The following is a 10,910-nucleotide window of genomic DNA, read 5'->3' as shown; positions in this document are numbered from 1 at the left end:
CAGTTTTTTTTATCTGTAGGCTGTTGTGTGGGATCCGTAAAGTACCCCTAAATCGCACTAAAAGTTTTTAACTGAGTTTTTTCCTAAAACGTATTCACAAAGTGGTTGAGAGCAACGTGCAAGTAAAAATTGCATGAACGCAAAATTAAATCGTGTAGGTAAGAATGTGCGTTCAATAGACCATATAATGGATATGTTAATAGAAACATATAATAACGGTGTAATTCTTTATATAGTTCTATACTGAGCTGTCCGGGGTCTTGAACTCCCGAAATTCATAGCGTTTCGCTTCTTTTGCTTAACTTGCTCCATGTCAGCCATATAATTCAGCATGTCAGACAAAACAATGAACCTCTTCGTCAAAATTTTCAGAAATTTTGAGCTTCCTTGGTTATGATTAAAAGCCGAAATATTATCATATGACAACCAAAATAACGGATTGCAGACTGAACCCTGGGGATTGATTGATGAGAGGCCAGTATATACGTGCTGATAAAAATGTATCATCCCATAAACACGAATACGGTGGAAACCGCTTGTAGTGATCATGGTTATATTGATCAAAAGCTTGGGACGGAATGCGTTGAATTGTATGACGTTCCGTTTGTGCCAAAAATGCGTCGATTGCATATGAGTTTTGCAGTTGTGCCAACAACATGTCAATAGCACACAGTCCATGTCGACTGACCATGTAACAAAAGATTCGTCCGTGAGAAATCAATTTTGACAATTAGCTTGTCTATGTCTATTGCTCACCTGATAAAACATTTGTCCGCGTGAATTCAACTTTACACGGTGCATCCGTCGTCTCAGCGCCCCCTGTCTTTTGACCTGTTATATTGCATGTCATTATGATGTGTCGTTCTCTTCGTCTTCTGATTCAGTTGTTATGCTTGCCGTCCTGATGTGTCGTCTTACTGTGTTGTTATGAATGTTGTCTGGATGTGATGTACTGTGATGTAAAAAACTGCACATTCCAGGGTGGCCTTTTATTGTGGGCAGTATAAGGTACACCTGTGCACTACCCATGATGTCAGATCAGCATCTTAATGTGGCACACCTGTGAGGTGGGATGGATTATCTCAGCAAAGCAGAAGTGCTCACTATCACACATTTAGACTGATTTGTGAGAAATGTTTGAGAGAAATGGTAATATTGTGTATCTGGAATGAATTGTAGATCTTTAAGTCCATCTCATGAAAAATGGGAGCAAAAACAAAAGTGTTGCGTTTATATTTTTGTTCAGTGTATATATATATAGACAAAGTCAGCTTAGAAACATCTCCAAAACAGCATCTGTAAACTTTTAGTTAGTAACTATGTCGGAACACCTTCATTATTGTGATAAATGTGTACGAACAAACACAGGTAATGTGATATACATAAAAGCGATTTCATAAATAGATTGTAATAGAAACAAATTAATTTTGAAATGATTACAGTGTATTACAATTTATACATATTACATGAAATTACAGACTATGACACTATAAAATAACTGGTAAGGCTTTACATTAACTGCACCTTCATAATGCATTCATTATACATTCATAGAACATTCAGTGCACCTTTATAATGCATTCAAAGAACGTTCATAAGCTGGACGGAAGTATACTTTAACATCACAACATACTTTATCATGTATACTGCATGTAAATATATTGTAACACTTTAAAATACCTTAAAAGCTTTAATACTCATTAATAAAGGACATTATATGGTGATAATAACAAAAAATATAATCATATAATGTTTGTTATAAATGTACATTAAAGCTGTTAAGGTATGATAGAATGTTAAGGTATACTTACATGCTGCTTATGAATGCATTATGAAGGTGCACGGAATGTTCTACCAATGCATTATAAAGGCATTATGAAAGTGCAGTTAATGTAAAGCATTGGCAAATAATAATTACAACACTGTTATCATACGTTCAGAGTGGGTAGGATGCCATGTGCAGACACATTCAGTTGTACTGACCCTGAGAAAGTAATGCTGTGTAACATGCAGTGCTTGTGGCTGCTCTGGGTGATGAAACACCAAAAAATGCAGCAGACAGTAAACAGGACAGAGTTAATACTAATTTTCTCGTGTTCTTTGCTTCCACTGTGGTTTTTCCCTCCATCTGAATCGTGACTCATTTTTGAAAAGAAGGGCTGGGGTAGGAACATCCAACACCTGTAAAACACACATAACCGTTTTCCTGGCATCATCTGACATATAACTGTTTGCGACCTATAGGCAATAAAATACTTTGGTTTCCTTGGGTGTCTGCTAATAACTCTCCTTCCTCCCAGAATGTTACATTTATGCAGGTACCGAACATAGTGCTGTATGTTATACAACCGGCGTGTATTCATTTATCCCGCCTGCTTCAGTTTGACGATAAAACATATTTTTTCTCAGTGGTTCTACTATAAAGTGCAATGAAAGCCTCCACAGACCATACATTGCATACTGTACCTAGAGGAGGAAAATGAGCTTCTAACCTGGCCAATGTAGCAGATGTATGAGACGAATCTCTTTGAGTAGCTGAGGCAGCAGCAGGTTCCTTGTGCATTTTTCTCATCCAAGGAAAGACGGAAAACTGAAAGAAAATTGGTAATGCTTCACTTGAGGGGGCACAAGCAATGTAGTAGTACACTGTTACTTAATGTATTAATTAACCAGAAACTACATCTTAGTTACATATAGATTCCATGTTAACGGTCCATGTATTTCATGTCATTAAATGTTTAGTTACGTCAGAAACAGTCGGCTACTAGCTTATAACTTCTTTTTTTTTTTTGTAAACTTCACTTTCACCTTTCAAACATTTTTTTTTCTTTTTTTACATTTTCGTTCACTTTTTAGAAGAATACTCTTACCTCTTAATATAACCTATTCACACGAGATATTAACCAGCCACCTGTGTGGGGTGACAACGTTACAGTGTCCATCGTTACGGGAAGCAATTTGAAACTGTCTCACGACATGGTTCCGTTCGTTTAAAGGTGCATTTATTCAACCTCTTTGACTGAATGCGACCCCAGTTGGGATGAAGCGGTTTCAGATAATGGATGGATGGGTTCCAAATGAAAAACGTTTTGAACTCAAAGGTGACAAATAACATCAGAGGGTGTTGTGAGGCTGCTCACGGTGCCAAGAGGAACCGCTAAGTATTAAAAGAGAACCATTAAAACTTTCCAGTTTTAGCAGTGCATGATAGACCAGTGGTCAAATCACCTAGCAAGGAACCGGGTAAGTGTGTGTATCTAGCAGGTAGTAAGAGCAGATGCTGTTTTTACACTATTACTGACTGACTACCATAGATAATGTGATTTAGGAGGGTACTTTCATTTTTAGTAAGCTTTAAGTATAAAAACCGTCTCTTTTACTACTTCAGGGGCAGTGAGTGGCTCAGCCTGTGATCAGATCAGTCACATGACCATGGACCATGGAGCAAGGCCCTTAACGCCCAGCACCCATTCAATTCAATTTATTTTTATATAGCGCCTTTCACACCATCATTAAGACAGACTAATACAAAAATGGGGAAAAGGAAAGACAAAGAGATGAAAGAAATCAGCCAGATGACAATGGAGCACTGGACAGTGACCGAGCCTGTGCTGTAACCCCCAAGCTATGGAGAGCAAGATGGGGTAGACAAAGAGAGGAATTCCAGTGTACCTGTACTCCTTGGCAATGGCAAATAAGGGATTTTTCATTGTTGCATATGTGATACACACACTTACCTATGACTGACTGACTGCATTTAATTTGTGCAGAAAATGACAAATCAGACTGGTCGGTATGAACCTAGGCTGGTCCTTGTGGCTCAGATTTTAGGTTATCTGACCACTGGTCTATCATGTGTAGCCCATATATTGCCATGGAATGTGACCATTGAGGTAAAGTGATAATATGTATGAAAGTATATCTGTGATTATTGTTTCCAAATCCACATGGATATTGTGATTTAGGGGGTATTTTCATTGTTATTTAGCTTTAAGTGCAAAAACAGTGTATTTTCCTGCTATACCCGCCTAATATACACACTGACCAATGACTGACTGACCACCTTTAATTCGTGAAAGAAATCACAAATCAAACTGGCCAGTATGACCCCAGTTTGGACGCGTCAAGTTTTATTTATTATTCACGTTTGAAAATAAAAAGGCAAAGTACAATGACGGCATCCGAATTCATTGTGAATCATTGTCATTTCCCTGTAAATATCGACCCGCCACGTGTTTGCGTGGTACTTGCTTTATACACATACATTTTAGAATAGCTCTATTTTAAAATTGCAGTCGAGGTTGGTTTTTGTTACATTCTCCCAATTCAGAGGAAGACTCGGGGAATAACCCGGTACGGGGCGCCTTCTAATCACAGGAGACTCGTGCAATTTGGCTACTGCTATTCATATTAGCATGTTTTTGGACTTTAGGGAAAAGAACCCGATGAGACGGGGAGAGCATGCAAACTCCACATACGGGCGGAGACATGCAAAAATGGGGTATGCCGTATATGCGGTGCATGTGGGCGCACCGCCAGAGGGGCGCCAAAACAAGGGAGGGAAAAAATATCATTTACATCTATGTTTTAAAACTGTTCTTGTGCTTTTAACTCATAGCCCTAAATATGCTGTTTAAATATTTAAGAAACGTAAGGCCTGGCCACTGGCAGTAGACGTTGTGAGCAGTGATGTTGCTGCGACAGGCACCGTCTCCGTTACTGTCCTCAGTGTTTGGGCGGGGGGGGCGCTGTTGAGTGTCTGTTTAGTAGTAGCCAGAGTGGTAGTTGCCTGTCGCTCATTGACGTGGTGGGGCATCTATTTGCGGCAGGATGGAGGGAGCAAAGACGTTATCAGGTGCTCAAGGCAGAAAGAGAAAAAGAGAAAAGGTGAAGGCGCGCGAGGGGATGCGGCAAAAATGCTGATGTGGGTGAAAGACAGCAACAGGTATGAACTGTGATGGAAACAAATGTCACTTATGTGCAAGATTGTACCCAGCGTCAGGGATTAGGCTATGAACTTCACAGAAAACTCGGCTAGATAGTGCTGCTGCTGGCTATCTTACTTGGGTTAGGCAAGCTGAAATTGTATAGCGATTTCCTGCTGGTGCACACAGGCTATAGACAGGAGTTAAAAACTATTTTGTATACCTTTCTTTGGGGGAGGGGGGGGGCAAATTGATGTTGCGTACACCCCAAAAAGTGAGTAGTTGCTCCCCTGCATGCGGGGACTGAACCCCCGATCCCCAGAGATGTGAAACTACCCATGGTACAACCGTCCAGCGGCGGAAAACGCCGAACTTCATGGAGCACAGCGGAGTATATAAATAATCGTACCAGTAGATGGCAGAATAACACCACTATTGCAGGGTTGTTTGGCACTAAGTATACGCGCTGAGGTAAGAACGGCCGCCAAAAGAAACATAACGTGATTTATGCATCAGTTTAACGGGATGGCTTAATAGGCACCGTGACACGAATAAACTGTTCCTGAAATGACTCCAGATGCTTAACGTTTTAACTGTAAAATATTGTGTAAATTTCGGCGAGGAGTCCGGGAAATCTGCAGTTTACCTGGAATTAAAGTAAATCATAGACAATTGTATGAAAATGGACTTCAGCAGTATACCATACCGAAAAAATACAATTTCAGTCTGGAGTTTTCTGGCGAGACCCACTATTCCTACGCTTCAAGAGCCTGAAATGGCTTTCTGGGTTCAATAAAAACAGAAATTCATGTCACCTATTTTCGCACTGGACTTGCGATATAATAGACTATCATTTTAAAAGAAATGGTAGAGCCAACAGCCAGACAGCTTATCAACCAACGAAATCCCCACCTGGTCTGCCGCTCGGCCGGTCCCACAGCCCCCTGCAAAGTCACGATACCCCGCTTCCTCGCGGAGCATCTCACCAGTACGACGCTAGCCTGTTTGACTGGTATGAATTAAACACAATTTCACTATAGATGCCCAATTTAGAAGAAACATTTCTAAATTATATATATTTTTTTAAATCTCGACATGTAGTGGTTTGGGAATGCGGGTTTAAGTGAATAGCGTAGCTGTTAGAAGTAGTTTTATTTTGAAATTGTGTGGTGGCTCCTTTCATTCTTACCGATTCTTGGCGAATCACCTTAGTTTTTCATGTTTTTCGCTTTGGAGCTAAAACGCATTTATAAATCTGCTCGCGAAGAGCGAAGGCAGCGCGGCGCGTCACCATGGAAACCTCGCCGGCTTCCTTCGGCAGCCGCGCCGCCGGAGGCCCCTGCCTCTCGCCATGCCTCCATCTGCTGCTGATGGCATTTGACGGTGCCATTTCAAACCTCCGCTACCCCAGCATATTGAAACTGCTATCACTTCCATCTGGGCGCCTTAAACAAAGTTTAAGAAAAAAAAGCGGCATCTGAAGTAAGAGCTTAGTGGTTTTATTATTCAAGAGCTGAGACGTCGCTGGAAACAATCGAGTTAGGTTTCTGTTTACAAAGGACCAGATGGATTATATATATATATATATATATATATATATATATATATATATATATATATATATATATATAAATAAAATACCGGTGCAGCATCGTTCATATCTTGCTGTGATTTTGTCTGACATAAACTTCTCTCACAAATAAGAAATCGAAGAGTCGGTGATGAATTGGGGGAAGATATCAACATTAGTTATAGGAAGTTACCTTATCAGACCCTATTTACATGCAGTGTAGTGCAGGTTAAGGCTAAAGGGATCACTGAATAGCAAACTTAAGCTGTAGAGTCTATGTCATTGGACAATTCCTGCTATACTACCCCTGTATAAATGTATAAAACCATAAGGCTCTTTTGGATGAGCGGTGAAACGTCCTCAAGAAATCGAAAAAGAAGTTCAGTTTCCTCCGATTCAACCCCTAAGCATGATCATGTCTTGGACGACGGAGAACATACACAGACATACGGTCCATCCATTTCTCTGCCAACTGCGTATTCTTACAGGATTGTGGGGAAAATGGCAAGATGTAGGATAAAAAAAGATTCAACCCAGCAACAAAATCTTGATAGTATCAGCACATGGGTGTAACAGCGGGTCACCTACAACCCAATATGGCCGAAATCCTGCCGTGCAGATATTTACTCCGTCAAATTTTGTTTTTACTCCCATTTCTCCTCATGAAGACAAAAGCCTGCGGCAAATCCACCAAAGTGCATCCCACAGCAGTCAACTGGGCCGTGGTGGTTTTGGGCTGAGGAACAGATGCCCTGAGGGTCCAAATCGAGGCTTCGGCAAGTTAGTGGGGGATAATCGGAGGACACACAGTGCAGTCAAGACCAATTTTGGGTTAACGCATGAAAGCGGTACCCTGCACGACCCACGGGAGGCGGTTCTGGTCCTGCTGGGTTTTCCAAGAAGCCTACGTCATTTGGACCGTTACCGTCCAGAGTGCAGCTGGGACAGCCGTGTGATGGCGAGAGGCAGAAACGCAGTGTGTCCTATTGTCACCTATGACACAAATCTCAAGGAAGCTGGGTAGAGGAACAGTGGGGTGACCTTACCGTGCGGAGATTCTCTTGGCAGTGACCTCATTAACGTTACGCTTTAAATTTGCTGGGGAATTCACACAAGCTTATTGCACAGCACGGGTATTGGCTGTGTGTGAAAATGCCTGGTTCTGATAACAGAAGGACTAAATCACACAGAATCACAGCAGTTTTGGGGATTTCAGTTGGAGGATCACCTGCGAGAGGCAGACAACCTTGAAGAGAGGGTGATTAGAAGCGGAAATAACAGCACACACGCTGAGAAATGGCTGTCCCACTGGCTTGCCAGTCAAAGCAACTGATTTACAAGTTGTGAAACAGGGACAAGGCAGCTTTGAATAAAGTGTGTGAATTATGGACCCTCGGTCTGGCCATGTTCCAGACCCATTACAAAAGCTTTTGGAATCAAAACACATTTCACAACAGCTGCCCTAATAGATGAGGCTACATGACAACTAACTTTGAATTAATGTTCTCTTCCCCATCACACTTTGTTAGCCTGCTTGTATGGGACTTTGACAATTCCACCCCCCCTCACTGCGACTTCCTAGCAGGATCCGCATTTTCCTGTCAATTACGGGCGCAATTGGCTCAGTTGGACAGCAGGGGGCACTGCCTGCTGGGGGCTTCATGCTGCTGGGTGATTCTGAAACATTAAAGGCTCCTGGCAGTTCCGTTGGGGAAGCCGATTCTAACGGCGGCAATTTCTGTGTGATATAAACCCAGCATGGCACAAATGAGAGGTTGTGATCCGAGTGAGGGATTATTTATATATATTAAAACTAGCGGCCACTTTCTGGGTTTCTTTTCTGCAGTTTGTTTCGTTTTACCCAGTGACTGGAACGAGGAAAAGGGGCACATGGGTTAACTGGCTGCATACTGGCATCCATAAATCATTCTGCACTCCACTCCTAAACAAATGCACTAATCCGCCAGGCTCGTCATGCAGCTCAGTCGCGACTCCATTTATTCTGAGGTTAGAAGACAGCGAGGCATTAATCAAAAGGCCAGGGTTTTATTTCCCTCGAGTCTAAGTGTTTTCGGTGCATTTGACTAGTTCCCTGCGTGATAACGGCCAGCAGATCCTCCAGGGCTACTGACCACTGAAAGAAAACGCGTGACTATGCCCAAGTCAAATGGGCAAATACACATTACAGGCATCGGGCAAATTATGAAGGGACGATTTCATTCACGTCTGTATTTTTCCACACATTCTGCTTTTTTTGAAGTTAGTTAACACATCATGTACTTACCAGTAAGAACTGAACTCAATATTTAAATAGTGGAATGTATTTTTTTGTGCTTTTGTTTAAAGGTTAAAAGATTTGAGGTCAAACACTGATACAAGTGATACCACACTGACACTAGTTTGCACATGAATCCAAAGCAACTTGCTTCCAGCATGTGTGTGTTTCCTGGACAGTGTTATGCTATCAGGAAGGTCTCGCTGCAACTTTCAGCAATAAATCACAGAGGGAAGTACACTTCGCAGAGGATAGCGAGTTTTATTCAGAATCAAAATAAGGTCCATGCCTATTTCCTCAACAAAGATTAAATAAAACGTCATCATGGGGCCAAGCCTGCACACCATTTCCGATGGTGATTTAATTTGGATTTAAATACTGATTTGAAACCACAGCCAAAGTCAGAATTGCCGACCGTGGAGCCAGAAGCACTAAGGAGTATTCGGAGGAGGACGATTCGCATGTGCAACGCAGGCGGAAAAAGTCGGACAGGTCTCTTACAATTAAGTGGAATCCGTGTCACCTTTATGCACCATCGGAGCAAATGAGCACTAACAGCCAAATGAGAAAAAAGGTGGGTAATTTAAACACGAACCGCGCAAAGACGGCAGCGACAATTCTAGTGACAGCACGACATCTAAAAGGGACTGATCTGGTCTAACACCAGTTCCATCACGGAGGACACATTAAACATGAGCGTTGACAATTAAAAAAAAAAAAAAAAAGCTCTAGAAATCAGCTGTACATAACTACACATAAATACACCAAATAAATAAGGGGGAAAGGATAGGAGAGAACAGATGACGCCAAATACCCCCCCCCCCCCCCCCACAAAATAGGCACCCTCACATTGCTGTTAATTAATCCTTACATGATGCTCAAACAATTCCTTTGAATAGCATCAGGGGGCGCTGTGGAGCAGGTTGGCCAAGCTGGATGGGCACAGCGTGGACGAAGAAAGACTTTGACAGGCACTCGGGCCTGCAAGTACACGCAGCGTGAGCACCTCACGTCACTAAGAAACTGTCACCATCTTCTGTTTTTTCTTTAAAAAGAGGGGAGAAACAGGTCCTCGTTGTTCTTTAGTGCTCAGCCTTGCAGGTTAGACCAGCAACGGAAAACAGTGCTTGTTTATTCCAGATGAAACGAACTGAAAAACAGACTTAAAAAAAAAGAGGATTACAGCAATATATGCTCACAGCCAGCCAATCAGATCAGGCCTGCTGTTCAGATGGAGGGAAAAAGGTCTCTGTCAAACAATCAAAAAACGGTTATGTCCTAAAACAAATTTGCAGTGTAAAAATAAATATCTCAATGTTGACAACATAGTACTAATTTGCAGGATTTCTTCTCTTCTCTGGACATCCTTCATGTGGAAAGTTCTAGGCAGGAGGCGGAATTTCAAACAGTCCCCGCCTGCTTCATGTGCCCCCGCTTGTTATTTGGGGGGAAAAAGAAAATTAAAAAAATCTCCATGCGGAACTGTCTGCGACAGAACATCTCTTAAGCGCACAGCTATATGAGTTTTCGCACCCTTTACGAAAAGAACACTGAAGCGTCCATAGGCACAGGACAGGAAATGACTTTTGATTTTAGCTAATGGGGATTTATGCTAATGTGGCATTACGCTAGCAGACAGAATACTGACCAAGTGGAGAGGCTTCTGTAAAATGTGCAACGTCACAAAAAAAAACAAACAGGACGCAGAGATCAGTGCAGTAATAAAAAGACCAAGGGACCATGGTTTACATTCACAAAGTATGTCTTTCGTTTTGATATTTTGATTAAAAAGGGGGAGGGGTTTGGGGCAAGGCTTCAGGATCCAAACAGAAGGCGAGGCAGCCTCACCTCTCCCACATTCGCACCCCAGACTTAACACTGACACGCTCGCCCACACTGCAGTCCTCGTGTCGGACACCAGGGGGCGACACAGAGCGCTGGAGCAGGCTGTAGCTATCTCAGTTTGTTCCGAGCGACTCAACTTTACGAAACACATCATGACATGTGTGCAGAAACCGTACAGACAAGTCATTAGCACACACGTACCAAAATCTACTTTGGTTTTCTCTTAAAAAAAAGAAAGCCTTTTTTACATGATAGCTTCAATTACAACTTATATAAATACATCTATGGTGTAAAA

This window comes from Brienomyrus brachyistius, chromosome 25 (assembly GCF_023856365.1).
Source record: "Brienomyrus brachyistius isolate T26 chromosome 25, BBRACH_0.4, whole genome shotgun sequence".
NCBI classification, from domain to species: domain Eukaryota; kingdom Metazoa; phylum Chordata; class Actinopteri; order Osteoglossiformes; family Mormyridae; genus Brienomyrus; species Brienomyrus brachyistius.
Note: the sequence above shows the minus strand (reverse complement) of the source record.